General features: G+C 36.4%; 1 protein-coding gene across 1 annotated transcript in view; it reads right to left on the bottom strand.

Moving 5' to 3' along the window:
• FER (FER tyrosine kinase) overlaps positions 1 to 25,640 on the bottom strand; it is a 295,282-nt gene that overhangs the window by 138,446 nt on the left and 131,196 nt on the right. The window lies entirely within an intron of this gene.

The following is a 25,640-nucleotide window of genomic DNA, read 5'->3' as shown; positions in this document are numbered from 1 at the left end:
TTTTTTATTTGCCTTACTGATAACTAGAGTAATTAAACTATGTAATAATTCAATCAACTTCTTTAGTAATAAGCTAAAAACCAGGTGAAACACACACACACACACACACATACACACACACACACGTTTCAATATAGACATTTTCTCTAATATATTGTATTATTAATAATTTTCTGTCTCATTACTAATAAGAGTAGCATACAAACACACATACACATGTATAAATATAAAATTGTTGTCAAACTCACAGGCACAATGTGTAAATGCATACTTATTCTAATTTTCAACAAAGCCTTATTTCATGCCACATAAGTTCTGTACATATTTTAATGCCCAGAGTAGAATACTGAGACTATTTTAGTAATTATCAGCATGGAAAATCATGACTGTTAACCTAAAAACATGTTTCAGTTCTGCAATATTCTTGGGTAGAGGGTTTCTGTATTGCTTGATTTCATTTGAGCTTCGTTTTATAGATGCTAATGAGGATGACTTGGCTCTTTGTTTCACTGAATAATTACTCTTGTCATTTTCTCTCTTGTTTGTGGCCTTACAAAGATGTGTTTTTCAAGTCTCTCATGAGGCCATTACCCACTTCATCTCTTTCAACTACCAAAAATGGCATTCCTATTTATACCTCTAACAGATTTCTACAGTATTAGCATACCTTCTGTTATCCTCTCATCCTTTTCCTTCATTCTCTCTTCAACTGCAATTTTCTTGCAAATCGTCTTGCCTTTCTGTTTGCATTGCATTGGATTGTATTAGGGGAGCAGTTGGGGTGGCATGTACACATACACATGCACATGCACACACCTATATTAGAGCAAGTGTGATCATAATGCTCTAAGCTGAAATACTGCTATAGCTATAAATGAAAATGTCATTCACAATACTTTTTACTGAATTTGAATCTGGCATTTTGAAACTTAAAACATTAATTATCAACCTGAAATTTGATTACAATATCTACCTACATGAGTGGAATATAAATGAGAACCACCAGGTTAAAACAAGTTAGCAGAATCTTATGTTTTTCTCCTAATATGGCCTAAGTTGACTGACTACTAAGCGAATCATATTACTATTAGCTTGCTTTCAGATTCATCAATATTTTATTTCATTCCTAAGCTTAAAAAAATGTTGGTTTTTATCAACATATGTTAATGTTAAGAAGTTGCTTTATTTGTATGTTTGTAAAAGAAAAAAAACTAAATGGATTGTATCTGTGGCATGACCCAAATCAGCTCATCAATTCTTGAAAAATGTATTGAGTATCTCTTAAGTTCAAGGCACTATAGGAATACAAAATTGTTATGATCTACTCCTTGACCTTAGACTGATTACAGAGACAATATAAATGCTTACAAATAACTAAACCAAATACTGATGAATAGAGTACAAATGGTCTTGTTCAAATCAACAGAAATGTATTAAATGCCTTGCTATATCATATTAAAATATTTCATATTCTTAGTTATGTATTCTCATGCTTATTCCACATGCAATTTTTCTAACAGAATTACTATGAAAATGTGTAACTGTGAGTAAATGCGTTATCATGCCTTGAGTAGGTTTCTTAAGTTGTCTCACCCCTTTTTATTTTTGGTTTGTGGGTGTTTTTTGGTTTGTTTTTTTTTTGGAAGAAGGGCCTGTATAAAATACTTTAGCTTACCTAATCTGAAACTTTTTATACCACAATTTATCCCTTGCTCTTCTGTGACCCTGAATTTTAATGACTCTCTTGCTCCTCTATGAACTCAATTTTGTTATTAAAATTCTAAAATCTCAAAAATCAAATTTTACTGACAGACTCAGATGAGTAAGTCCACTGTTCCCTCTGCTCTCATCTCAGGAGTTCCACTTGGCTTAGAAATGGCCGTCATCTGCTTGATGTGTTGATGAAATGGCTAAGAATTACTGTCATGTCAAACACTTCACTGTCGTAAGATGACAAACGTTAATTTACTACTTTGCATATATTTCATACCTAGAAGAGTACCATGAATCAGCTATCCAGATTTCTGCCAAAAATCAGCTCAATTTTAAAATATAATTAGATTTCAACTTAGTTTAGACCAATATTGCCAAGACATTTTAAGGAAGCAGAGAGTAAAGTAAGAGAATAGGGGTTTTGAGGAAGCAGGAAGAGATAAGACTGGGAGAATATGTTATGTCATCATTATCTGAGTATAAGTTTTCGTCGGAGAGGCCATCAATCTTATAATTTTGTGCTAGTGGCTCCCTCTCCAGAAATGCAAAGTGTGGTGCTCAGTTATCTCTAAAATTTTTTCTGTCCCTGTACATATCCCATAGTGTACATATTAAAATCATTCAACCCATCAACTCATCCATTCAGCAAATTTACCGAGTACTTACTAAGTCCTAGGGAACACAATGGCACAAAATACATACCATCCCTGCCCTCATGAGGCTCACTTTGTCATGGTAATAGTATATTAGTGGTATTAAACAATTAATAGTATTAAACTCTGGAAACAACTACAAATTTCCTATATATGTGTTATCTCATTTGATAATAGAACTGATAAGGTAAGATTATCACCATTTTATAGGGTGTGGAGATGAGGCTTAAATAGGCTCAGGCTAGTAAATATATAATTACAAAAATAAATGGAAAATGTTGAGAAGGAAATTTGAAGTATGTAATGAGGTATCTGATTTTGCTTTCAAGTCAGGGACATTTCTCTTGAGAAATAATGTTTACAATTTAGCTCCCTTGATCAATCTAAAATACAATTTAACAATTATAATCCTTAAATAGATGAACTTTATCATCTTCTCTTTTAAAATTACATCAGAATGATTACAGTGCATATACAGCATATAAAGAGACCAAAAATAAAGTAGTGTTCAGGCAGAATATCTTTTTAGCTATCTTTCTTTTTGAATTCTGATGAAACTGCAAAAATCAATTTTGGAACATCAACTTCTTCAAAAAGCCATAAAATAGACATTTCTACTTCACTGATTCTTGATCATTAGGATGCTGTGAGATGATTAAAATTTAAAGAGGTCACTGCTTATACCTCAAATAATTACCAGTCTATTCCTGATAAATGTGATTTCTTCTCTTAATCCATTGGTAGAATACATGCAATTTTATCTGAAATTCCTCCTATATTCTCCCTGTCTAAATGACAGTGATAGGTAATTAAGAGAATTTATAGGTTCAGGATAACTCTTCCCCCCAACCCCCCCACCGCCTTATCTAGATTAGTGGTTCTCAATCTTAAGGGACTATCAGAATTACCTAGAGGACTTTTAAAACACAGAGCTGGGCCCCACTTCCAGAGTTTCTGATTAGGTAGCTCTGGGGTAAAGCCAGAAAAATCTGTGTTTCTAACAGTTCACAGGTAATGCTAATGCTACTGATCCTGTATATCCACTTTTCAAAACCACTGGTCTAGGAAGTGAATCTTAGGGAGACCTACAACTAAAAGTAGAAAGGTACTATTTCCTAAATTAACTCAATTTCACTGGTTCTTAATGAGTACCACTGATGGTCATAATGAGAAACTGTTACAAAAACTCAGTATACTTATCACAAAGATGGAATTACAAACACTGACCGCCTCTGTAACAGTTAGAGAAGTAGCAGAATATAGTGTTAGGAGCAAATTCTCAGAAGGCAAATTGCTTGGGTTAGAATCCAAGCTCTGCTACTTAATAGCTATGTATTCTTAAGAAAATTACTGACCTTCTCTGTGCCTCAATTTTCATCTATAAAATTGGCAAAACAATAACACCTACTGGAGAGGGAGAGGAAGGAACTAGACAAAGGAAGGTGAAGGGATTAGCTGAAGAACATATATGCATAGCCCATGAACATGGAAAATAGTGTGGTCAGGGCCAAGGAAAGGGGGAGCATATATGCAGTTTTTACTAAAACTTGAGCAAATGGCAAGTGACCTTATTAGGTTGTTTGTTCTATCTGTACAATAAAACATCTGAGACCAGAGTTCATCTGATTCTTTTGCTTCTTTCAAATCACCTATATATATATATATATATATATAAAAGTCTAATTGGAAATTGTCCCTTCAGGAGTTCCACCGGGAGACCGGGAGTTCGTCCTCTTGCTATGACATGCGCTAACCACCAGGGGCTGGTGAGAAACGAAGAAAGGACTGGGCAGGCAGCCGGAAGGCAACAATTGGCCCTGATCGCCAACCAGGACTAGGGACCCTACCCATGCACAAATTTTGTGCACCAGGCCTCTAGTTCAGTAATAATACTAGACCCGCTGGAAATATTCAATTACCGTTTGAGGAATATAGGAATCTCAGGACAAAAATTAATATATTCAATCTTCTACAGGGTATTTGAAAATTCACATTTTTTTATTGGTCCAAATCCTAAAACATGGTTTCTTTACTATGACTTCTAATTGTATTCTATGCTATTGACAAAAGGCCTGAATAAGCAAACAATATCAAAACAATTTCAAATACATTCCTTCTGGACAAGGGAATTTGGGATAAAGTTTCACATTTTTATGTATTTCAGATGAAACAGCATTGAAAAAATTGTTCAGTTATTTTGCCTTGGATGGTTTTCTATTAGACAGAGAAATCAGAACAATTACAAGAATTTATCAAAACAGGAAATAATGTCTTTCATAGACACTTAGTCAACATAGTAAAATTGGCCTGTATGAATTGTTTTTTACTTTCCATTACAGAAATAACTAATAGTATATAATATCCAGCTTTAACAGAATTAGGATTATTTCACACCCTAGTTAATCGCATACTTAGATTGAAAATGAATATTTTAATATTTTTAAAAATTATGTCTTTCTTTTTACTCAAAGTAATGCTGTATAACATTTCTTGAACTCTTGGATTTGACTTACTACTTAAATGTGAAATATATCTGTTACTAATCATAACTTAAAAGCACTGACCTTCTAAACTCTTCATTTTCCAGTTATTGTTCTACTTTCCCATTTTAATAACGTAAACTTTCATATCCTTCTCCACTGTTTTCTTAAAGTTTATTAAATGAGAGCACTCACCATAAAAATATACCTAATTTCTTTTCTATTCTCAGAGTGAATTCAGTATAACTCATTAGTTCAATCTGTAATGCACACATGATATGGTGTCTCCCCTGTCTTTTGTCCCAAATTGCAAGAATATCTGTCTCATATATCTAGGTCAAACTTATATTTCTGTAACAGGAACTTAATGGATATTAAGGAATTTTGTGCTATTATGAAAAAGATGACCTAGTATTTAGATTATCTTGATTTTTTTTTCCTTTTATTGAATGTATTGGTGTGGCAAAGATTAACAAAAATTACTAATGTTTCAGGTGCAAAATTCCACAACACATCATCTGTATACTGTATTGTGTGTTCACCACCCCAAGTCAAGTCTCCTTCTATCACCATTTATCCCCCTGTACTCCATCCTCCCACCCTACTCCCCTCCCTTTACACACACCCCCAGGCAATCACCCCACTATAATCCACATCCATTAATTGTTTTGCTCTTTTTTTTCTTTTTTATCTTGATATATTTAGCTTCCAAAGCATAAGTATTTTCCCAAGTCTTTGGATATTACACTTTCCAATCCAGTTAGCTATAATTTCATTACGTACTATCCTATATAATAAAAGGCTAATATGCAAATCGACTGGATAGCAGAATGACTGGTTGCTATGAAACACACTGACCACCAGAGGGCAGACGCTCAATGCAAGAGCTGCCCCATGGTGGCCAGTGCACTCCCACAGGGAGAGCACTGCTCAGCCAGAAGCCAGGTTCACAGGATGTCTGACTGCCGGCTTAGGCCCACTCCCCAAGGGCTCCCGGATGCAACAGGGTACAGGCCGGGCTGAGGAAGCATGCCCCCCCCCCCCCCCACGGCCCAGTGCATGAATTTTGTGGACCAGGCCTCTAATATGATAAGAAGTGACATATTTAAAGTACTTGAGAGTTTACAAAATGTTTTCCCTAACTTGCCTTTGCAACAACACTGTGAAGTAGATATAGGAGAGGAAATGGATTCAAAGCTATCAAGTATATTGTCTTAAGCCTCGTGAGACAATCTAGTGAGGATACAGTTAGTGAAGATGTCAAGCTGAATTCGCCTCTGAATACTAATTGGTTTCCACAATGAAGCCATATGTACTTTATAAAGTATAAATCTTACTATGACTTTTCCCAGGATAAAACCAGTCAAAGCTTCATATTGCTCCTAGAAAAGGTCAAACCCTTTAGCATGAAGTAGTTCCACCTGGCACTTTTTAACTTCTCCAATTTCACTTCCTGTATCAATTTTCTATTGCTGCTGGTTACAAATTCTCACAAACTTAGTCATTTAAAGCAACACAAATTTATTATTTTACAATTCTGGAGCTCAGAACTTCAAAATAGGTGTCCTGGTGCTAAAATCAAGGTGTTTGCAGAGCTGGATTCCTTCTGGAAGCTTTAGGGGAAAATCCATTCCTTGCTGTTTCCAGTTTGTAGAGGCTGCTCATCTTCCTTGACTCTTCCCCCCCTACATGCTTCAGTCAATACATCCAGTTACATTTCCTCCTCTGTCTCTGACTCTCCTGCTTCCCTCAGGACCCTTGTGGTTGCCTTAAACCCACCTGGATAATGCAGGATAATCTCTCCATCTCAAGGTCCTTAATATAAACACATTTTCAAAATCCCTTCTGCTGTGTAATAGAACACACCCACAGTTTCTGGGGATTAGGAAGTAGACACATTTGGGAGGCCCTGTCCCACCTACCACACCTCTTCACCCCATTCCCCTGACTACTAAGCATATTCTCCATTACAGGTGTATATGCTGGAATCCTTTCAGTCCCTCAAGTGCACCACAGAATTTCTCATCCCAAAATTAGATGCAGCTCCTTTTCTGAAACACTGCTCTATCGGGCCCTTCACCAGTACACCCCAGTAATCCTTCACAACTCTTGGAAGCCTTTCACAAATTGTCAAGGCAACAGGCCCTTCTTATGTCCTGCAAAATACCATAAATTTCCTCTAGAATAGTGTTTATCACCTTGATCATAATTCCGACTTACTGTTGTCTTCCCAAACAGACACTAATTTGTTTTGGGACAGACTGTCATAGTTATCACTATATTTTTAGTACCTGATACAGTTTCTATTATATAATAGGCACTCAATATGTGTTTGTTGAATGTCAACTAAAGAAACAGAGACATTCTTAAAACCTATGAATTTCTAGAAAATTATGACCTATATATTTCAGATGAACACTAATGACCTTCTAGAAACCCTACATTCAACATTGCAATAGGAGTGGAGGAGTCTTTTAAAAGTTATTTCTAGAGAAGACTCCAAAAATTCTATTTACTCACAGTTCAGTATTATGGACATTAAAAAAAGGTCTCCAACTGAAGTGATTCCGGGGACAAAAAATATATATAAATTATGTAAAAGAGAACATAGCATTACTAAAAAGTATTGATAAAATCATACCTCTTGAATGCACCATTAGGAAATATCTTGAATGGTAAGACCACATAACAGTGAGGGCCATGACTAAAACATGAGGGTCCTTTATTACTAAGAGACATACAAGTTATAATAACAGATGGAGTTCTTGATTCTATTTCTCATTAAATAGTCACCGATCAACCCTAGTCGGTTTGGCTCAGTGGACAGAGTGTTGGCTGCAACTGGGGTATGTGTCAGGTCAAGGACACATACCTTGATTGCAGGCTCAATCCCAGGTTGGGGCATATGAGGAAGGCAACCAATCAATGTGTCCCTCTCACATCAATGTTTCTCTCTCTCTGTCTCTCCCCCTCCCTTCCACTCTCTCTAAAAATCAATGGAAAAATATCCTCGGGTGAGGATTAACAAACTGACGAACAAACAAAAAATAATAGTCACCAATCAAGGTTCAAGGGTATCCACAAGATTATAATTTCTCTTTATGGGTATTTCTGTTATATGACTTCATCTGTGGTCTAATTTTAATATATATCATTTGTTACACAAATAACAAGAACTTAAAGTTTCATTTTCTCTAAAGCTTATATTATATACGAATGAGACTTCCCATTTTAAAAAAATCACTTGAAGATATCTTTTTAATGTCCTTGGTCGTTCTCATTTAAATCCTGTAATTTTAATGTCATTAAAATTCTTAGCATGCAAATTTAGTCTATGAAAAGTACAGCAGGATGTGGGACAAGTCTTTGTGGCATAATTAAATTGTTCCCTTCAAGGACAATGTAGCAGGTGAACACTAATTTGGCTAATCTGGTCAAGAAAGATAAACGGTTCTTTTAAAAAGTGAAAACAAGCAATGGCTGTTCTGTTCTTGTATTTCATTTTCACTCTTTAAGTGGTTTAATATAGGGCAGTAACTTTCAAATAAATAAGGAATATTAAACATTATATAAGATGGCTTCACCACTTTAAAGTTAATATCAGAGAGCAATCTCCTCAAGGTGTCAAATGAATTTTATGAAACTAATCAAATGTAGTTCCCCAGTAGTATAAAATACAGATAAGCTGAATAACAGCATACCAGAATATTTTCTTTTCTGTACTTAAAAATATTTATGAAGTTCAGAATAACATAAGTACATGAGACAGTAACTTCTAATATAAAGCAATAAAAGAAAGTCAAAATATGAAAAATAAGTCATTGTACAAATGGAACTGAAACAAAATATAGTTTATTTCCAAAGGGATCTCATTCATAAATCTAAACCATGTTCCACTTTAGAAAAACTTAAACCTAAAATTTGTATATTGTCCTAAATATATTAAAGTCTATATATGAAAGCACCTAATAAATGTCCTGATATATGAAGCACTTAATAAATGTCCTGATCTTCTAAAAAATAGCACCAAATATTCACTGAATTATGGATCAGACATTGCGATACGTAAAAATGAGAAAAAAAATCCTTACTGTTCTCAGTGGGCTTAGTATCTAACTAGAGGCCCGGTGCACGAAATCTGTCCCTCAGTCCTGCCTGTGCCCTCTTCACAGTACGGGAGCCCAGTGATCAATTGCCCCAAAGAGGGAGGCCCCGTCCACCCGCCACAGCCTGCCTGTCGGTAGCCTGGGCCTCCCTCAGCAGGGCAGTCATGAGGCGATGGCTGAGCCCCCAACCAATAGCATTGCACCCACCTTGGCTGGCCTGGCGCCAGTGGGTGTCATAGCATAGTTGTCCAGAAGGTCATCCAAACAGTCATTCTGCTATTCGGTCATTTGGTTGATTTGCATATTACGCTTTTATTATTATAGATGGGAATGTCAGACACAGAAAACTAACAATTATTGCAGACTGATAAAGTAAGTACAATGTGAGACTAGAGGAAGAGGACACTTTTATGGAATACTTTATGAATACCTGTGTTAAATAAAGTTGACAAATAATGAAGATGGAAATTACACATCAGCATCAGAGATTTCCTACTCTGAAGCTTTTGTGGGCTGCAAGCTGTGGGGCAAGAGGAGGAGAGTAGTCATGGGGAACAGGGGTTATTTTACTGAAGAGACTAACTCAGCCAGGACGCAGAACAGGTACCTTCTCTCTCAGCCATACTTCTCAACAGCTCACCTCACTTGCCCCTCCCACCTCTCATCTGCCCCACCTTCCTACCTCTCTACTGCTTAAATTACAGAAGTACCAACATTAAGAATACTCTGTGTTAGAATGCCTTTCTCTTTTTCTTGATAAAGACTTTTCTTGATTGCTAGATTCCACTATCGTAGTCAATTGTAATCTACGGTTTTAGAACATCAAATACATTCCTGATGTCTTGACTTCACAATTTCATAAGACAGACATTAAAAGAGATGTGACTCTCCATTAAATTACTTAGAACTGACAATTTTCAAAATAAAATAAAATATTGGCAACATATTGTGGATTTTTTCTTCACAAGGTCAAAGGGTGAATGTAAACAACAATACAGGATTCCATGTTTAAGGTATTTTTTTACTCAATATGTGAATCTTCTACCAACTTTGTTAAATGTCAAATTGTTCAGGTATATTATTAAGATAAAATTTTGTAAATGTCATAGGTATATTGATATTTTGGTACTTATTTAAACTTTCTAATGTATTGAATGCTAATTTTATTAACATTTTTATCATAAATCTGGATTTACTACTATATGCAGTAAAAATTGAAAATAGAGAAAAATGCTGATAATGTTCTTTATTATGTTGAATTTTAATATTATGCCCTTGGTTATCATCGAAGGATACTAAATGCAACAAACAATATTTCTAAACTTTTGCCGAAATGTTATTAAAGACATTGCTATATTCCAAGAGAGAAATTTCCCTTAAAACGTATTGGCAGTAAAACTTTGCTTTAAACAAATTAATATTCTTCCTCTTCTCTAATCACAAAATTAACTCTTTTTCTATAATGGTTCATACCTAAATTTCAAGCTCAATACAGAAATTATTATGGGTCATTAAGAGCCTGCATTTTGTATTTTAATTTCTACCATTACTGACTTTCCCCTGGTATTGATAATTTGTTTCGATTTTTATTCTAGCATTTCTTCACTTTAATATAATTTGGCAATGGCTACACAAGTAAAATGAAAATTGATTTCTTTGTTTTTTAAATGTCCCAGTAAATGAATTTCTTTAAGAAACTAAAAGGCTAGATAGGCTTCAGTATTTTAGGGGGAAACTGGTTTCACCAACTATACTTTAGATGTGCTCAGATCATATTCACCCTTTGCTTACAAACTTGCAGTGAAATGGCATTTTCCATAGATAAATCCTAATCTTGGTATTCAAGGTTTTCAAATATTTGACTTTAACCTAAATTTTTCAAATTACTCATCTTTCTAAATCATCTGCTTTTGTCAAGCTGATCTTATATTCCTTAAAACAAATCTTAGAACTCCCCCTGTTTTAGATTATTCCCTTATCATAACACCAAGTAATTCCTCTACTTTTTCTGTCTATACTCAAAAAACTACTTCAAGTCCATCTTCCTCTATCAACTATTTCCAGGCCATTTGCTCCTCTTTTAAATTTCTGTAACAGATATTGTATTGCTACTTTAAAAACGGCCCAGCTGGTGTTGCTCAGTGGTTGAGCACCCACCATGAACCAGGAGGTCATGGTTCCATTCCCAGTCAGGGAACTTGCCTGGGTTGCAAGCTTGATCAGGAGGCAGCTCATCGATGATTCTCATCATTGATATTTCTATTACTCCCTCTCCCTTCCTCTCTCTAAAATCAATTTTAAAAACAAAAATAAAGGCGTTCTTTAAAAAAAATCAACTTTATTGATTTTTAAAAATCCTTTATATAAGTATTTTTCAAATTGAAATTCATAAAGTCAACTTTTTGAATTTAGACTTTATAAAAATATAATAAAATGCATCACATGTAAGAAACATAAATCCTAAATATATGGTAATAGGAAAAGATTTTACTTTGGGTAGTGGGCACACAGTGCAATATACAGATCTTGTAACATAGAAACCCACACCTGAAACCTATATGTTCATGTTGACTAATATCACCCAATAACTTTAATTTTTTAAAAAGGAAACATAAAAAATTGTCTTGTAAAATTTATTTCATTTTCACATACACATACATAACACTCATAATTATTAATCTCCTGGGGCTCAATAAAAAATGTAATTTCTTTATGCATTATGAAAAAAAGTTTTTAAAATACCGCTTTATAGTGTTCTACTAAACATGATACTATGGTTTTAGAAAAATTTTAAATTGCAAAAATAACATGTTCAATGAAAAATATTTAAACTATACTTCAGAAAAATTTAACCATAATTTCTCCAACCTAAAATAATCATAATATTCTTGAGTATATATAGTCTTTTAACTTTTTCTATGTATATGTACATATGCATTACATATTTTGAAAATAGGATAGTACTATAATACTGTTTTATAAATTGCTTTTTCTACTTTAACAATATATAACATGAAGATTTTATCATTTTAACAATAATTTTTCAATAAAGCATCTCCCTGGAAAATTAAAACTGTATTAGGGCAGATGCCATAGTTTTAATATTTTAAAATGTATTTATATATTTTTTAAAAGACAGAAATGAAATGCAAAGATTAACGTTTCCTTGTGCTGCCAATTTCAACCATTCCCCAAACATGTAACTTCTGTTACACATCATCCTTCTTATTAGTCTCCAGTATACTGCAAAAGTTTATTTATCATATAAAAGCAAATTCAATCTTATACTTCCCAATATCTGTATATAAAAATAGCACTATAGAAAGTATGTTTTATAGCTACTTCCTTTTAATAACAATATATCTTGGAACTCTCTCCAATCAGTACATAGACAGCTTCCTCATTCACCTTCTCTGTTGAATAAGGGACTATAATTGACTTAACTAGGGCTATTTCTTAATGAACATTTCAATATTTTCAATCTCCTAATACTTAAAATAATGCTGCAGTGACTAACCTTTGTCAGGGAAGGGACATTTTCCCCTCTGTACCTTTCTCAGGTCTTAGAGGCTTTAAGAATGAAATTGATGTGAGACAGATTAACAGCTGAAATGAAATTTAATTTCATACATATGTATGAAGCTCTCATAGTATGGGGCCTCCTGAAATGACCAAAAGCAGGCAGCTTTTATATTTTCTAGACAAAGAAACCAAAAATTTGTGAGGAAATGACATGAAAAATAAATGAATTAATTAGTAAGGAATCTAATTAGGAAAGAATATTAATTAAGAAAGAATCTAAGCAGCTTGTTTAAGATAGCCCTCACAGTCCTGAATTCCTTACTTCCTGAGATAAAGATATCTCTCTACCTCCTGGTACAGGAAAGGCACCTTTCCCATGAAGTATTTATTTTCTGCTTTTAGGGACAAAAAGGAAGGTCAGAGTGTCCCTTTCTGCATGGGCTATTTCTTAAGTAACTTTAATTCAAAATAACCAAAATGCCAAAGGTGCATATTTTGGCGTAGTCTGCCCTGAGCCCCATTACCTTTTACTGACATCATTTCATATACATACAAATATAATTGAAGGATAAATTGTAAAATTATTGCTAAGTCAAAGGTATACATATTTTATAATTTTTATAGATTCTGTCAATTTGCCTTCTACAAAGATTTTTCTAACATATACTCCCATCATGAAATTATCTATGGGCCTTTTTCCTGCACATCTATATCAGGAAAGTGAATTACAAACTGTGAGTTTATACCATTCTGGTAGATTTTAAAAATCTTTAATTTTCCTTATTCTAGTGAATGAGGTAATCACCTGTCATTTCTTTAAAAGCCATCTGTATTTTTAGTTTTTGAACTATCCATTCATGTCCATTGTCAATTTTTCTATTTGGTTATCTTTATTAATTTCTAAAATTTCTTTGTATATTAAAGAGATTTTCCCTTTTGTGATATGAGTTTTTCTTGATTACATGAGCAGGGGTTTTGATTATGTATTGATCTTTTTAAAAGCAGTTATACATATTGTTTTCCTTTTATATAATTCATTCCTTTCTGCTTTTATCTTTATAACTAGGGGCCCAGTGCACAAATTTGTGCACCTTAAAAGGACCTGTGGGCCGTGAGACTGTGGTGGGCACAGGGGTGGGTCTCAGCCTATCCTCCAAGCCCCCGCCCGGCCTCTCCCACCGTGGCCCCCGATCCCCTGTCTGCTGGCAGACCCGCTCCCACTGCCACCGCTGGCCCCACTGGCACCTGCTGCCAGCACTCGGCGCCGGTCCCGATCACTTGGCGCCATCAGCAGGTGCAAGCGGGGCCGGTGCCGACAGCAGGTGCAAGCGCTGGGCAGGACTGTGGCACATGGAAGCACAGAATTTTCAGTAACTACCAGAGGCTCGCCCCAGTGACAGCGACCAGTGCCCCAGCTTGGTCTGGAGCCCCTGTTCACCTGCTCCACCATCCCACCGCAGCCGACACCCGCCATGTTCCATACTCTGCTGCCTGCTGCCAACACCTACCATGTTAACACTCCACGCCCCCTGGTAGTTAGTGCACATAATAGTGACCGGTCATTCTGCTGTTCAGGCTATTTGCATATTAGGGTTTTATATATATAGATTCCTTTTATCTGCTTTCCTTTTATTTAATTGTGGATTTGTTTTTTCCTAATTCTTTTGAGTTCAATACTTACCTCACTTATTTCATTCTTTTTGCTTTACTGATGTTATTATTTAAAGCTCTGAGTTTTCCTTCAAGTGCAGCTTTAGCTTAATCATTTAAGTTATGTGTAAATTTTTACTCCCTCACACATTTCCCATATCCATTGATACAAGCAAGGAATATAGCCTTGAACTTTAGGGTGACATCCTCAATTTCAAGAGATATATTTGCTGAAACTTGGTAAGATCTACTGCAGGTAGTTCTTTGATCATATCTTCTCTAACTTTATGCTACACAACTTCTGCCCAATCTAAGGTACTTTTCACTTTGAAGTCTGCACATTACATATGATTCCTAGTTTCATGAAAATGTATTTAAATTTAAATTTTTGTTGTTCTCTTTGATATGGTTTCCAACAGAGAACAGGGAAAAGATGCTAACTTACAAGCCATTTTCAAACATTTCATAGAGGATTTCAGAAATCCTCTTACACATTTTTATACATTTTCTTCTACATTTCTATGTGCTTCCTGAGTCCATGCATATAGCAGATTTTATAAATACTATAAAATGATTACATGTATACTTCAGGCAATGTTTGTGATATAAATGCCAAATCCTGTCCTTTAACCTTTATTAAAAAAAATTCAATGAATTATTTGGGTTGTAAATTCCAATTCCCATTAGCCCTCAAATATTTATAAGGTAGATAAGAAATATATGGAAAACATTACCAAAAAACCTGGCTCTTCAGACTAAAAACGTCATGATATTTAAGAAAGTTGAAGTAGGCTTATAGATTTAATACCCTTAAGAGATCACTTAAGGAATTTTAGTAGTCTCCAAAGTCCATCAATTGAGTCTAACACTGACTGAAAAAGAATATAAATGGAGCCACTCCAAAATGGAGTCAGAGCTACCACTATAGAGAAACTGCCCTGTGCATCCTACTTCTCAAATTTTTTGGATATTTAAACTGGGCAAAATGACCTTTGGACGAGGCCAAACAAACAGTGTATTACAAACAGCTTTTTGCCAAGCCAACAGGAAAGCAAACATTCTGACTACAGGACTGCGAATTAAAGACATCCTTAGAATTATCATCCTCATGTACAGTTAAAGCATAACTCAGCTTATTTGCATCTTTTAAGAAATTTCTTCCTTAACTTAGTAATGCCTTATAGAAATTCCTTCTTTCTTTTCATGTAATTATTCCCCTTCCCTTCCTCATAAAACCTCTTGCCTTCAACCCCCTACTCGAAACACTACTTGGGTTTCTGAATCAGTGCTGCCCAAATAGCTATTATTTTGGATCTCAAACTCTTGTCTCTCACTTTAGCCTTTTACTTTTACGTTAACAATTGCTGTTCCTCAAAATATCTGCTGGTAAAGTTTGAGATAAAAAAAATTGAAAGGCAGTCTATATGTTATAGTTATTATGACAAGGTTCTTTTATTTTATTAAATGGATCAAGCCTAAAATCCAAGTTTACTTTGAGTTCCCAGACTATGCTAAATAAAGGCTACATATTCAAAATTACATGTATTTCCCAAGACACAACATGCTATATAGTTTCTCCTAGACTAAGTTTCATAGGTTTCATAAGGGATGAGACCATATCTGTCAAGTTCACTGTTACATCCTAGAGCTAGAATACTTGAGTTTGGGGAAAAGTTGTTGAACTACTGATATTACTAAGACTACACATTATAATTTATGCTAGCTGGGATTATAGTCAATAGATGAATAGAACCAAATCAGTTTCAAATTAGAGCTCTAAAATTTATAACAAATGTGATTTGGGATAAATTATAATCTCTGAGTTTCTTCACATAATAATGGAAATAATACTGATAGTCAATTCATAGTTGTTGAAAAGATGTAATAAAATCATAGAGGAGGAGTGTTATTAACACACTACACTCAGTAAAGGTTCTTTTTTTCTTCCATCACAACTTAAAATCTTCCAAATTTGCCTCCTATTCTGATTTACCTGTCCTGTTAAAAAGTTTTTAAATAAGGAAGTATATGGTATTTTGCAGTTTTCAAAATATATCCACAGAGATTTTCTCAAATGATCTTCACAACTATGTGAGGATACTCTAGGCTGAAGATGACTTTAGTAGGCTGGCTGACTTGTCCCAGATTATGTGGTTGGTAGTGCTGAAAACTGGCATTTAAAATTGAATTATCTTTGCTCAAATTGGAGGTCAGCGTGGAGATTTATATATTCTTGATGAACGTCCTAAGAACATTTCGTAATTTTGTGTGCTCTTCCCCTCTCCATAGACCTGATAATTGATCTAAAAGAGGCAATTAAAGAGTGCATATTCTAGATCAAAACTTTTTTCCAAATTATCAGTTTCCCTTACTGGAAATATAATTTGACATGATATTTAATTATCTCATTTTTAAGAGATTAAAAAAGGATCACTCTTAGCGACACAACTTAAACACACAGCACTTTTTAAAAATCCTGTACAAATGACAGTATAAGAGGATTAACTGCAAAAGGACAGCTAGCTAGATGCCTCAAAAAACAATATTAATGAGTGCAATATTTTTTGGCATACCTCCTAAAACCCCTGAAAATTCCTAAGTGCGAGAGCTATAAAGGTGTTTTTTGCCACGTGACTGAGATAACTTTGGAAAGCCCGTAGGTGACCCAAGGATGGAGGCTGGTGCCAGGGGAGCCAACTTTGTGACTAGAGAGATGGAGCTTTTCAGTCCTACCCCTGAACTATGGGGAGGGGAAAGAGGCTGGAGACTGAGTTAAATCACCAGTGGCCAAGGATTTGATCAGTCGTGGCTATGAAATTAAACTACATATTTCATGGAAACTACATAGAAACCCAAAAGGGCTGGCTTCAGAGAGCTTCCGGGTTGGTGAAGGCAGGCATGGAGGTCAGGGAAAGTGGCTTACCTGGAAAGAGCATGACAGCGCCAAGCTCTTTCCCACATACTTTGCCTTATGCATCTCTTCCATGTGACTATTCAGAGTTTTATCCTTTTTATAATAAACCAATCATCTAATAAGTAAAACGTTTCTTTGAGCTCTGTGAGCCACTCTAGCAAATTAATCGAACCCTAGGAGGGGGTCATTGGAACCTCCTATCTATGAACCAGTTTGTCAGAAGCACAGGTGATAATCTGGACAAGTGACTGGTGTCTGAAGTTGGTGGGGAGAGGAGGGACAGTCTTATGGAACAGCCTTTAAGCTCTGGGATCATGCTCTATCTCCAGGTAGACTGTATCAGAATTGAATTAATTGCTTGATAGTATGTGAGAAAACACGTCACATACAAACAATGGACTGGGGGGAAAAATTCTTGAAAGTTAAAATCAGGGGTTTTACTCTTATTTAGATGACCATATTGCTACAAAAATATTCCCTTGAAATTCAATAACAGTATCAAACACAAATCTTTTGTTTTTAAGAGACCTAATTATAAAAACTTAAAAAATTTATGCTGAGTTTCTACTCAAATGAAGTGAATTTCTTAAATTATATAATAAACAATTGACCTTTTAAGACAATATATATTAGTTACTAAATTAATCTGAATCTGTGCTTTTCACCCCTTACTCTCTCCTTCTACCACTGTTTCAGCCACACTGGCCCCTGTACTAGTAGTTCCTCAGTTATAACTAGGAACACTCCCCAGACATTCATGGAGGATATTCAGTCCATAAACACCCGTAGGGTTCCACCACTTTAAAGTTGGCACCTGTTGTCATCGATTAGTATTCATGTTGTATTAACTGTTAAGTACTTTTTTGATTACTCTGGCATATAACCTTACAGATCACTCCTTGGTTTGGTTCACATTTCCCCTCAGGTTTCATTAGGAGGCCTTCACTGATCACAATGTTTAAAAAAAGCAGCTCTCCCCTAAACACACACCACACAACCCTGCTGTCATTGTCATGCCCAGGTCATTATCTCCTTGACTTGCTTCATTTCCATCGCATGTACAGCAGCCTGCCATAATACAGAACACTGCCAGCACACAGTGAATGCTAAGCAAATATTTGCTAAAAGAAAAAATACTGAATCACACATATTCTCCGATCTTCCCTTCATTAAGATTTTTAATTACTGTAATAATTTAATTAAATAGTTAAGGACTCAAGCCATGTGGATGTAGATTTATGGAAAAGGAAATCTCTTTAATTCCGTAAAATGTTACATTGAAAAGGACTTAAACATATCAAAAACTATATCAAAAGCTTCTATAAAAGAAAAATCATTCAACAGTAATACTGGGAGAAGCAACCGTTAAGTATAAAATAAAGTAGTCTTTAAGAGATCTTAAATTGAAAAATGAATAGAGTACCTAATTAAAAGTATATTTTTCCTCGGGGAGAAACCAAGATGGTGGCATAGGTAAACACTGGAGTTTGCAGCCTCGCACAACCACTTCAAAAATACAACTAAAAGACGGAACGGACATCATCCAGAACCACAGGAAGGCTGGCTGAGTGGAAATTCTACAACTAGAAGGAAAGAGAAAAGCATACCAAGACTCAGAGGCGGCGCAGTATGGAAGTAAAATACTAAGGTGCGGAGGTGCATGCGGAGCGGGCTGGCGGCTGAGGGCGAGGTTGTCGTTTTCAATCAGTAGGGAGTCTCAGGCTCTGAGCTCCAGTTCCGGGCAAGTCCCTAGGGACCCGGACTCATACGGGAGAAGAGGGACTGTCTGGCATCAGTCGGAACTCCAGGGCAGGTTTCTCTCCAAGGGGCTTGCAGCGATTACGGGGACACTGAGAAGCAGAGCCTCTGAGTGCTGGACTAAGAGCAGCCATAACTGCTAGCCCCACCCTGTTGATCCCGTGGGACCTACCCCACCCAAGCCCTGCAGGGAGGCTTTTGCTGGATAGCCTCAGGCAAAGGCTAGATTAGCACCTCCCTAGAGATCCAGGAGCCAGGAAACCCAGAGGTCAGAGTGGGACCATCCAGTTTGCAGCTCCGTGGAAACATAAAGGACACACTCAGGGGGCAGACTCAGTGAGCACCAAAGCCCCATTGAAGCAAGTCTTGCCCCAGAGGGGTGTCTCCAGCACAGAAGTTCTGCCACTGCAGACACTGCTGATTCTCACAGCCAATTGGCCTGGAGGTCAATTCCTCCCAGTGATACCTATAACAATCAAGGCTTAACTACAACAAGACTGTGCACAAAGCCCACAAGGGGGTGCACCAAGAGTGCCCTCCTCAGGTAATTGGGGAGGCTGAACCACTGGGCCCTCAAGGACACTCAGCACAGAAAACCACTTTATCAACACAGGGAAGCATAAAAAATGTGGAGACAAAGAAAAAGGACACAAATGACAGAAATGGAGGAAAGCAAACTACTGGATATAGAGTTCAAAACCACACTTTTAAGGTTTTTCAAGAATTTTCTAGAAACTGCCGATAAACTTAATGAGATCTACAAGAAAGAAATAATGACAGAAAACTTCCCCTACCTGGTGAAAGAAAGAGACTTACAAGTCCAGGAAGCGCAGAGAACCCCAAAAAAAAGGAATCCAAAGAGGACCACACCAAGACACATCATCATTAAAATGCCAAGAGCAAAAGACAAAGAGAGAATTTTAAAAGCAGCAAGAGAAAGACAGTCAGTTACCTACAAGGGAGTATCCATATGACTGTCAGCTGATTTCTCAACAGAAACTTTGCAGGCCAGAAGGGAGTGGCAAGAAATATTCAAAGTGATGAATGCCAAGAACCTACAACCAAGATTACTTTATCCAGCAAAGCTATCATTCAGAATTGCAAGTCAGATAAAGAGCTTCACAGATAAGAAAAAGCTAAAGGAGTTCATCACCACCAAACCAGTATTATATGAAATGTTGAAAGGTATCCTTTAAGAAGAGGAAGAAGAAGAAAAAGGTAAAGATACAAATTATGAACAACAAATACACATCTATCAACAAGAGAATCTAAGGACCAAGTGAATAAATAATCTGATGAACAGAATGAACTGGTGATTATAATAGAATCAGGGGCATAGAAAGGGAATGGACTGGCTATTCTTGTGGGGGGAAAGGGGCAAGGGGGATGCGGGAAGAGACTGGACAAAAATCGTGCACCTATGGATGAGGACAGTGGGTGCGGAGTGAGGGAGGAGGGTGGGGTGGGAACTGGGTGGAGCGGAGTTATGGGGGGGAAAAAGAGGAACAAATGTAATAATCTGAACAATAAAGATTTAATTTTAAAAAAAGTATATTTTTTCTCTCTTATGAACTATTCTTTATTTATCTGTGTTTGACCATGAATACTATTATCATTAACCTGTCTCCTCATTACTGATCAGTAGTTTCAGTCACAGAAAGATTTACCTTCCTCTCAAAAAATGTGCCTCTATTATTCTGACAACCTGTACCAAGTTCTGATAAAAAGCCACAGGTACTTGATGTATGTTGGCAGGCAAGTCATTTGTCTAAGATTTGACTGAATGGCTCGCTGCCCAACTCCCCTGAATGTAATCATGAATTTTAATTTCCATTCAGAAAGAAATTTCTTTTTACAAACAGCTGCATTTGAAGAAATATTAAACTTAAGAAGGCAAATATCTTTCAAGGCACATTTTAAGTGTTAAACTTGAACTGGATGTGTTACTAATCTATATTTTACCAAGTCTTAACTTTTACCTAAAATCCCAGATCTCTGACACAGTATTACTGTTTAAGGATTTTCCTTTTATAGAGAATTATAGTATAGTTTTTGATATGTTAAAATCTTTTTCAATTTATCATTTTACCGGATCAAAGAGACTTTCTTTCCCTTGAACCCACATCAATGTTCCTTAAACAGTTTATTCTAATCTCTAAAGTCTAGATACTACAATCTAGACAGACAGTGGTTAAGAACACGGGCTCAAATCTAAGCTCTGAGCCTTATCTTGTGCAAGTCATTTATCACACTAAGCTTTACCTCCTCATTCATAATAGTGTATGGGGTTAATAATATTGTATGGGATTAATAACAATATTTCATAGGAATACAAGGTATCCCCCCAAAATGTATACACACTTTAACAGCTGATAGCTCAATTTTGAAAATGAAATTTAATAAACACGGCCTTTATAATTATTCAAAGTGTGTGTATACATTTGGGGGGGACACCACCCTTAATAATAAAAGGCTAAGCAGTTGTCACGCTTTCACACGTGATGCCCTTACGCCATCACAAGATGGCTGCAACCTCTGAGCGTGCACCAGGGGGTCCAGAGGCCTCCACGTGGCCCAGCCCAGGGGCGGGGCCCGGCAGAGGCCTCTGCACAGTACGGCCTGGGGGTCCCGCAGCTTGGCGCTGAGGCAGGGCCCCTGGCTCCAGCCTACCTCTTTGGGACAATCCATCAAGGAGCCCCGGATGGGTGGGTGGGTCCTACCTCTTTGGGGCGATGGACCGTGGGGCTCCCGCACTGTGACAGGGAACAGGCCAGGCTGGGGGACACACACCCCCCAAGTGCAAGAATTTTGTGCACCAGGCCTCTAGTATATACTAGCAAAATGGTTAATTAGATAACATACATAAAAGTTTGGCAATTATCCAGGCTCCTAGCAATTGCTCAATGAATCCAATTCATGAACAAATATTTACTGAACACCTACTATGGGTCAGCACTGTTCTAGATACTGGGATAGAGCTGCACTAATTGTTAAATGTAATTCAGGCCTTTATGAAACTTACATTTCACTTGGGGGAGAGACAACTAAAAATACATCATATAATATAATGTGAGGTAAATGTAGTTGTAACAGAGATAAATTAAAAAGGGGAAGAGGAGAAAGTAAGGAGGTGAAGTGTTATTTCACACATGGTAGTCAGAAAAAGGTCTCTTGATAAAGTGACATTTGAACAGAAACTGAACTAAGAACAGGCCATGTGCAGATGCAACATGTTGCTAATATAAGGATGATAATAATCACCCCTGTTTATAACAATGCCTTTCATCTTCCATATCTTTACATACTTTGGGAGGCAATATAGGAGAAATCAGCCAGTGGAGGGTTAGGGTTAGAGTCTTGGGTGCCATTGGCTTTATTACCATGAGAAAGTTAAATTATTTCTCTCTCTCTAGATTGTCTAGTTGCCTATACTTCTAAAGATAAGAAAGACTACTTTGGTCATTGTATCCTCCAGTTAGGCATTATGATTATAATTTTATATTTCTATGGATAAGAAAGAAATGGGAAGTCTTAGAAGTTGCTATAAACAGAAATTATAACGAGACAAAAATAGCATTCTTTATGTAGGCTAAAAATGAAGTCTGGCAAGATGGAAATTAGATGTTTTATAGCACATTATATGGTCAAAGACATTAACTTCTTACACAAATTAAATCAAGAAATAGATTCCAATTATACGAGTACAAATGACTTCTCAAAGGAAGATACCTAACAGATAATACAACCATAACAAAATCCATATCACTTTGTTCTTTGCTGGTAATTGAAAATTATCTAACTTTCACAACCTCTGCTTTGTGGTTTTCTTGTAAAAGAGCAACATGATTCTTTAAATCAAGTGCATAACAATATTTACAACAGAGATAATGATTTGCATATTTCAAATATCAGTACTTTAAATCAGGTTAATAGCTATATAAACTTTAAATTTCCACCTCATAAAACAATCGTGTATAGCCCCTTAATCTTCTATAGCTTTCAGTTTACAGTCATTTTCACAGGTAGTGCTATAAAAGCATAAGATGATCAGCTCCACAGCTAGTGCTGGGGGTTTGCGAGGAAGAGAATAGCCAGCCCTGGAACAGTTCAGAGAATCTACTCCATTTACCTAGACTTCTGTCATTAAAAATTTCACATAGTGAGAGATGTAACTTTATTTGAAATTACATATTCCCACTTAACACCAGATCTGCATTTTTATGTGCCTCTTTTATAGCCTTGGTCTCTCAAATTAGACCTGGGTAATCAAGTAGACAATGCAAATATTTGGCTGGCTTGTGAAAGGAAGTATCAGTATATCTGAAAACCCAGTTGTATATGTCGTTAACCTAACTTGGGTAAAAAGTATCTTCCTTACACTGAATTTTATTTCATACTAAGATATACTGGAATTGAAGTTCATACTTTCACATGTCCAATTAAGTATACAAAACTCCTGTCACTAAAGTTCTGGAGAGAATATGTCAAAGTTGTCCCCTAAGTTTATGGTTTGAGTATTTGGTGGTACCATTTACTGAGAAAGGAAGAACAAATTTTGGAGTTAAAGGTGATAAACTCAGTTTTAGGTGAAAAGTTGAAATATACTAGTTTTGGGAGATAAATAAATCCAAATTAGAAATATAAATCTGCAAGTCACTGATGTATAATAGGAAATAAAGCCATGAGAATAGATCACCTTACGTAAAGAGTTTTTGAAATTCTGCAAGACTTAGCTGTGTTATTCGCAGTGTTATTTGCTGGTGGAAGAGAAAACACTGATAGACTTTTTTTTAATTGAAGAAAAAAATGTGACAACTTGCTCCAGACTAAAGAAGAATTTTCGTCAGGTTTTCTGCAATTAAAATGGAAAAGAGGAGGGAAGGGTAGGGATGGAAAAATACTACCAAAGAATGAGCCAATCTCATAATTCTAAATATTTGCAGGAAGGTCAATGCCTTCGCCACAGAATTAGTGATTAGCAACTATCAAAATCTTCTGTGAGAGGAATTTTTTTTTTAAGCTTAGCCTGTGAGTAAAGACTGAATAATAAAATACAAATATGGACATTATGTGTTAGACCAGGGATGGGGAACCTTTTTTCTTCCAAGGGCCATTTGGATATTTGTAACATCATTCTTAAGCCATAGAAAATTATCAACTTAAAAACTAGCCTGCTTTATTTGGTCAAACATTTAATTAAATCATCCCTAATCCTTGGCAGGGCCAGACCAAATCACTTTGCCTGCCTTATGTGGCCCGAAGGCCAGACGTTGCCCATCCCTGTTCTAGACTATCAAAGGAAAGGATAATAATTGTCTTTTAAATTTTCTTAGCTTAATTTGGATTATACACTAGCATTCTTGGGAATATCACTTAGTTCATATTAAAAGTTATGCCTACATATATAAAAATCAAATCAGCAAATACTAACCTACCAGTTTTTATGCCTTCCCTAGCGTGGACGAAAGGGGCCACATGCTAACCTGACAGGCTCAGGGAAGGCCTGCATGGTAGTCTTGCAAACTCAAAGACCTAAAGTAACCACAAAGGATGGTCTGAAATTAAACTTTAACTAAAGCAGTTATGGTGGGTAGTCTCCTCCTAGGCTGGTGTCTTCCCTATAAAGGTCAACCTTTACCTTAACTGAGCCTATCTGTCTTTTTGTATCTATGATAACATATCCTTGAAATGTCACCACAACATGAGGAACTGTACTTTCCCTTTTTTTCCAGACTCCTTGGGGCACAACCAAATGCACCTAGGTGCCCGGACAGAGACCATAAATTCCTTCGTTGTTATTGTTATCATGTTATTGTTGACTGTTCACTATCCTGTATCCACCTGAGTAAAAGAAGTATGTGTCTATCATTTTATTCTTTATCCAATCCCAGAGGTTCCCCCCACCCCACCACTTTGCTTTCTCCCACCTCCCTAATCTATCACCAATGGATTTCATGTAACCCACCTACTCTCCTCCTTTAATTGCAATGTATAAAAATAGATGAAAAATCGCCATTCTCTAGAGCATTATCCCAGTCCGTTGAGAGTCTGGGACCTGGGAGCTCACCTTGAAATGCGTCCTATCCTTCCCATCCAGGAGCTGCCTATTATCATGGGAAGATGAAAAACCTTGTGGCTGAAAGGGAACAATAGAGTCCTGGATGCCCCCTGCCCTTTGCAAACCCGAGTCCACATTGCCTGTAATTTTTAACCATTCTTATTCCTTTGCCTACTTCCCCATGCCTGCATACCCAATCTTATTCTTTTGCCTACTTCCCCATGCAACCTTCGTCCTTCTACCCCATATAGGCAGCTGGCTTATGTGGCGGGTACTGAGCAGATTTTCGTGGATGACCTACTGCTCTCCCATACTGCCGACATATTGGAATAACACTCATACTAGTATATGATTCAACCCTGTCTCTGCCAAATTGGCTCAAGAAGTGACAGGCAGCCCGCACCCATTGGTTGTCTAATTTCACTGTACTTGTAAGGCAGTGGTTCTCAACTTTCCTAATGCCGCGACCCTTTAATACAGTTCCTCATGTTGTGGTGACCCCCAACCATAAAATTATTTTCGTTGCTACTTCATAACTGTAATTTTGCTACTGTTATGAATCATAATGTAAATATCTGATATGCTATATGTGTTTTCCGATGGTCGCGACCCACAGGTTGAGAACTGCAGTTAAGGGAAGTTATCACTTACTGCCTTTAAGAGGAGCAAAATAGTTTTTAAATTTTCCAATCTCTTATAATATATTGTAAACATAACAACCAGAATTACAATTCTAATTTGCTCATGATTTCTAGAAATTTCTTGGACATCTTAGAATCTTATATA

This window comes from Myotis nattereri (genome assembly GCF_964212035.1).
Source record: "Myotis nattereri genome assembly, chromosome: 4".
In the NCBI taxonomy this organism is placed as follows: Eukaryota; Metazoa; Chordata; class Mammalia; order Chiroptera; family Vespertilionidae; genus Myotis; species Myotis nattereri.
The sequence above is the reverse complement of the archived record's forward strand: the minus strand, read 5'-3'. Positions and strand labels throughout refer to the sequence as shown.